A 6,330-nucleotide genomic window follows, 5' to 3' on the forward strand; every position below is an offset into this window, starting at 1 on the left:
CACATCTCGTGAGAATATATAAAAAAGTACATGTTAATTGTAAAAAACCGAAATTTCGATTTTTCTCAAAAACTATAATTTTTTCAATTTTGATAATTATGTGCAAGGTGCCCCTTCGCTAGGAGTACTTGACTGTTTTTAAATGAAAGCTCTATCTTTAATAACAAAAAAGTTATGCAAAATTTTCGATATAAAAAAGTACATGTTAATTGTAAAAAACCGAAATTTCGATTTTTTTCAAAAACTATAATTTTTTAAATTTTAATAATTATGTGCAAGATGCCTCTTCGCTAGGAGTACTTAACAGTTTTTAAATGAAGGCTCTATCTTTAATAGCAAAAAAGTTATGCAAAATTTTCGATCTAAAAAAGTACATGTTAATTTAAAAAACCGAAATTTCGATTTATTTCAAAGACTACAATTTTTTCAATTTTGATAATTATGTGCAAGGTGCCCCTTTGCGAGGAGTACTTGACTGTTTTTAAATGGAAGCTCTATCTTTAATAACAAAAAAGTTATGCAAAATTTTCGATCTAAAAAAGTACATGTTAATCGTAAAAAACCGAAATTTCGATTTTTCTCAAAAACTATAATTTTTTCAATTTTGATAATTACGCGAAAGGTGCCCCTTCGCTAGGAGTACTTAACAGTTTTTTAATGAAAGCTCTATCTTTAATAACAAAAAAGTTATGCAAAATTTTCTATCTAAAAAAGTACATGTTAATCGTAAAAAACCGAAATTTCGATTTTTCTCAAAAACTATAATTTTTTCAATTTTGATAATTATGTGCAAGGTGCCCCTTCGCTAGGAGTACTTGACTGTTTTTAAATGAAAGCTCTATCTTTAATAACAAAAAAGTAATGCAAAATTTTCGATCTAAAAAAGACACATCTCGTGAGAGTTTCGATTTTTCTCAAAAACTATAATTTTTTTCAATTTTGATAATTATGTGCAAGGTGCCCCTTCGCTAGGAGTACTTGACTGTTTTTAAATGAAAGCTCTATCTTTAATAACAAAAAAGTTATGCAAAATTTTCGATATAAAAAAGTACATGTTAATTGTAAAAAACCGAAATTTCGATTTTTTTTCAAAAACTATAATTTTTTAAATTTTAATAATTATGTGCAAGATGCCTCTTCGCTAGGAGTACTTAACAGTTTTTAAATGAAGGCTCTATCTTTAATAGCAAAAAAAGTTATGCAAAATTTTCGATCTAAAAAAGTACATGTTAATTGTAAAAAACCGAAATTTAGATTTTTTTTCAAAAACTACAATTTTTTTAGTTTTTGATTATTACGTACAAGGTGCCCCTTTGCGAGGAGTACTTGGCAGTTTTTAAATGAAAGGTCTATCTTTAATAACAAAAAAGTTATGCAAGATTTTCGATCTAAAAAAGTACATGTTAATTGTAAAAAACCGAAAATTTCGATTTTTCTCAAAAAACTATAATTTTTTTAATTTTGATAATTACGCGAAAGGTGCCCCTTCGCTAGGAGTACTTAACAGTTTTTAAATGAAAGCTCTATCTTTAATAACAAAAAAAGTTATGCAAAATTTTCGATATAAAAAAGTACATGTTAATTGTAAAAAACCGAAAATTTCGATTTTTCTCAAAAACTATAATTTTTTCAATTTTGATAATTACGCGAAAGGTGCCCCTTCGCTAGGAGTACTTAACAGTTTTTAAATGAAAGCTCTATCTTTAATAACAAAAAAGTTATGCAAAATTTTCGATCTAAAAAAGTACATGTTAATTGTAAAAAAACCGAAATTTCGATTTTTCTCAAAAACTATAATTTTTTCAATTTTGATAATTATGTGCAAGGTGCCCCTTTCGCTAGGAGTACTTGACTGTTTTTAAATGAAAGCTCTATCTTTAATAACAAAAAAGTTATGCAAAATTTTCGATATAAAAAAGTACATGTTAAGTGTAAAAAACCGAAATTTCGATTTTTTTCAAAAACTATAATTTTTTAAATTTTAATAATTATGTGCAAGATGCCTCTTCGCTAGGAGTACTTGACTGTTTTTAAATGAAAGCTCTATCTTTAATAACAAAAAAGTAATGCAAAATTTTCGATCTAAAAAAGTACATGTTAATCGTAAAAAAACGAAAATTTCGATTTTTCTCAAAAACTATAATTTTTTTTAATTTTGATAATTACGCGAAAGGTGCCCCTTCGCTAGGAGTACTTAACAGTTTTTAAATGAAAGCTCTATCTTTAATAACAAAAAAGTTATGCAAAATTTTCGATCTAAAAAAGTACATGTTAATTGTAAAAAACCGAAATTTCGATTTTTCTTAAAAACTATAATTTTTTCAATTTGATAATTATGTGCAAGGTGCCCCTTTGCGAGGAGTACTTGGCAGTTTTTAAATGAAAGCTCTATCTTTAATAACAAAAAAAGTTATGCAAAATTTTCGATATAAAAAAGTACATGTTAATTGTAAAAAACCGAAATTTCGATTTTTTTCAAAAACTATAATTTTTTAAATTTTAATAATTATGTGCAAGATGCCTCTTCGCTAGGAGTACTTGACTGTTTTTAAATGAAAGCTCTATCTTTAATAACAAAAAAGTAATGCAAAATTTTCGATCTAAAAAAGTACATGTTAATCGTAAAAAACATAAATTACGATTTTTCTCAAAAACTATATTTTTTTCAATTTTGATAATTATGTGCAAGGTGCCCCTTTGCGAGGAGTACTTGGCAGTTTTTAAATGAAAGCTCTATCTTTAATAACAAAAAAAGTAATGCAAAATTTTCGATCTAAAAAAGTACATGTTAATCGTAAAAAAACCGAAATTTCGATTTTTCTCAAAAACTATAATTTTTTCAATTTTGATAATTACGCGAAAGGTGCCCCTTCGCTAGGAGTACTTAACAGTTTTTAAATGAAAGCTCTATCTTATAATAACAAAAAAGTTATGCAAAATTTTCGATCTAAAAAAGTACATGTTAATTGTATAAAACCGAAATTTCGATTTTTCTCCAAAAACTATAATTTTTTCAATTTTGAATAATTATGTGCAAGGTGCCCCTTTGCGAGGAGTACTTGGCAGTTTTTAAATGAAAGCTCTAGCTTTAATAACAAAAAAGTTATGCAAAATTTTCGATCTAAAAAAGTACATGTTAATTTAAAAAACCGAAATTTCGATTTATTTCAAAGACTACAATTTTTTCAATTTTGATAATTATGTGCAAGGTGCCCCTTTGCGAGGAGTACTTGACTGTTTTTAAATGGAAGCTCTATCTTTAATAACAAAAAGTTATGCAAAATTTTCGATCTAAAAAGTACATGTTAATCGTAAAAAACCGAAATTTCGATTTTTCTCAAAAACTATAATTTTTTCAATTTTGATAATAACGCGAAAGGTGCCCCTTCGCTAGGAGTACTTAACAGTTTTTAAATGAAAGCTCTATCTTTAATAACAAAAAAGTTATGCAAAATTTTCGATCTAAAAAAGTACATGTTAATTGTAAAAAACCGATATTTCGATTTTTCTCAAAAACTATAATTTTTTTAATTTTGATAATTATGTGCAAGGTGCCCCTTTGCGAGGAGTACTTGGCAGTTTTTAAATGAAAGCTCTATCTTTAATAACAAAAAAAATATGCAAAATTTTCGATCCAAAAAAGTACATGTTAATTGTAAAAAACCAAAATTTCGATTTTTCTCAAAAACTATAATTTTTTCAATTTTAATAATTATGTGCAAGGTGCCCCTTCGCTAGGAGTACTTGACTGTTTTTAAATGAAAGCTCTATCTTTAATAACAAAAAAGTAATGCAAAATTTTCGATCTAAAAAAGTACATGTTAATTGTAAAAAAACCGAAATTTCGATTTTTGTCAAAAACTATAATTTTTTTAATTTTGATAATTATGTGCAAGGTGCCCCTTTGCGAGGAGTACTTGGCAGTTTTTAAATGAAAGCTCTATCTTTAATAACAAAAAAGTTATGCAAAATTTTCGATCTAAAAAAGTACATGTTAATCGTAAAAAACCTAAATTTCGATTTTTCTCAAAAACTATAATTTTTTCAATTTTGATAATTATGTGCAAGGTGCCCCCTTTGCGAGGAGTACTTGGCAGTTTTTAAATGAAAGCTCTATCTTTAATAACAAAAAAGTTATGCAAAATTTTCGATCTAAAAAAGTACATGTTAATCGTAAAAAACATAAATTTCGATTTTTCTCAAAAACTATATTTTTTTCAATTTTGATAATTATGTGCAAGGTGCCCCTTTGCATGGAGTACTTGACAGTTTTTTAAATGAAAAGCTCTATCTTTAATAACAAAAAAGTTATGCAAAATTTTAAAACTAATAAACTTTGTGAAATTTCAGTTTTTCCACGTTTCAAGTTTTTTTTTACAATGAGTGCGACAGAGATAAACTTATAAGCTACAAAGTCCACCCACAAGTCAGTTTTGACCCCTGTTGACTTTTTTTAAATTTTCTTACTAAAAACTGATTTAAAAGACTTAATCGTACTATCCCCCTAGCACATTCCGTTCCACATCTCGTGAGAGTAACAAACACGATATAGCTTGACTTGCCTTAATCCTAACTTCTTCTGACTCGTCTTGCATCAGTCTGTTCAGTTTATCACAGACAGTTTCCAGTGAAACTTTCGGTTTATTCTCGGGTAGTAGTTCGGCGTAGAACAAACCGATGACAAGGGCGGGATTGGCCCTTAGACGCCACCTTTAAACCAACTCGTCCTCGATTTGACCCCCAAATAACCTTGATATCTTTGATTCCATAAATCCCTAATTAAATTCAAAATATATCACAGACGAACTGCATGAATATTACATTTAAGGTGCTGCCATTTACTTACCATGCGTTTAATTAACTCCCAATAAAATCCGTGAACATCAAGTCGGTGTCATCGCCCAAACACTCCTGGATCATGCGGTATACCTCCGGAAAATCCAGATAAGGGCCAACCTTCTGCATTGTACTTTTACAGGCCTAAATGGGGTCCATGCATGAGTTAAGTGAGTAAAATGATCCAAAAAAGTCATACCTTGACAATATACACGTCTGGAGCGCATAGATGCAAGAGTAAAGTGATGAGGTTCCCTTGGATCTCACTCGATCCTTGAATGCCTCCAAATTGGTCTCCTGGCCAAAGGATGTTGCCAGATCTCCTAATAACTGGATCGAGGATCTCCTTAGACGTGGATCCTCTTGACTGAATAGCAACTTGATCCTCACTGCTCCGGTAACTTGAAAGGAACTGAATTTGTACCCTGGCAAACTGTTCAGGAGTTTCGAGAAGGATTGCAGGGACTCCAGGATCAGCTCGCTTTCGTTCCTAGATAAGGAAGAATAGGTCGATCATTTTGTAAATGATTAAATTAAGAGTAAAACCTTTCAAGGAACCTACGGTTGAGTAGCTCGTTGTCGAGTTATTTCTTCGGGTCCTATTTATTTATTAAGAAATAAATCCTGGAATTTTTACTGAATTGACTTAGAAAATGGACAATATTGATAATGTGGACTAAAAACTCATTAAAATCCATACCGAGATTTGATCACCAGAAACAAAGTCTGTGCTAATCACAGGAAAGCTTGCCGGTCAATAAAATCAATCAATTAATAAATTGTCACTGCCAAAATTAGATGTTTTATTTGTAATTCTCATGGTAGAGATTTATTCAAAGTAAGTATATGTAAACGGAATCCAGGTATTAGAGGTTTTTAAAAAAGAAGAGGGAGAAGAAGAAGAAGAAAAAGAAGAAGCAGAAGAAACTTTGGGCTGAACTGCTTGTAAAAAATCAATAATTTTGTCCAGGCATTTAAAAAAGAGGAAGAAGAAGGAGAAGAGAAGTAGCAGTAGTCAAAGTGCGAGAGAAAAGAAGAGAGATGAGAGATGAGAGAGAGAAAAGAGGGTTCGTATGTCAAGGAAACCAGTTATGTCGGGAAATCTCAGTTATTTCACCTCAGTTATGGGCTTAGTTTTAACACCTTTTAATAACAAAATAGATAACATAAATTGCTAGCCAAGAAACAGGACAGTTGTAACCTTACCTATTAATAATAAAAGCACTGACCCGGATTAAAACCTTTTAACGGAACCACGGAGTCAAAAGCGCCATACTTCTTTATTAAATGGTGATAAACGAAGTAATAATCATACGAATACTCCGAGCAGAAATGTAGGGTTTAAAGAATGTCACACATTTCCACAAATAAATAAAATATTTAAGACGCCCGATATTCTAATAGAACGAACTATAGCAAATTTAGAGGTCGTTCCGCTACATTATATATTTAAGAAAGAAATACGGGTTTGATAAATTTTTTTAATTTTCAAAA

General features: G+C 29.8%; 1 long non-coding RNA gene across 1 annotated transcript; it reads right to left on the reverse strand.

Moving 5' to 3' along the window:
- Positions 1-4,568: 4,568 nt before the first annotated feature.
- On the reverse strand, positions 4,569-6,125 carry LOC126749621 (uncharacterized). Its single transcript, XR_007665215.1, has 4 exons — positions 6,043-6,125; positions 5,036-5,326; positions 4,847-4,980; positions 4,569-4,775 (listed from the first exon to the last, which is right to left on the reverse strand). It is a non-coding gene; the product is annotated as an uncharacterized LOC126749621 (long non-coding RNA).
- Between the last annotated feature and the right edge of the window lie 205 nt (positions 6,126-6,330).

Source organism: Anthonomus grandis, unplaced genomic scaffold (genome assembly GCF_022605725.1).
Source record: "Anthonomus grandis grandis unplaced genomic scaffold, icAntGran1.3 ctg00000385.1, whole genome shotgun sequence".
Taxonomy (NCBI): domain Eukaryota; kingdom Metazoa; phylum Arthropoda; class Insecta; order Coleoptera; family Curculionidae; genus Anthonomus; species Anthonomus grandis.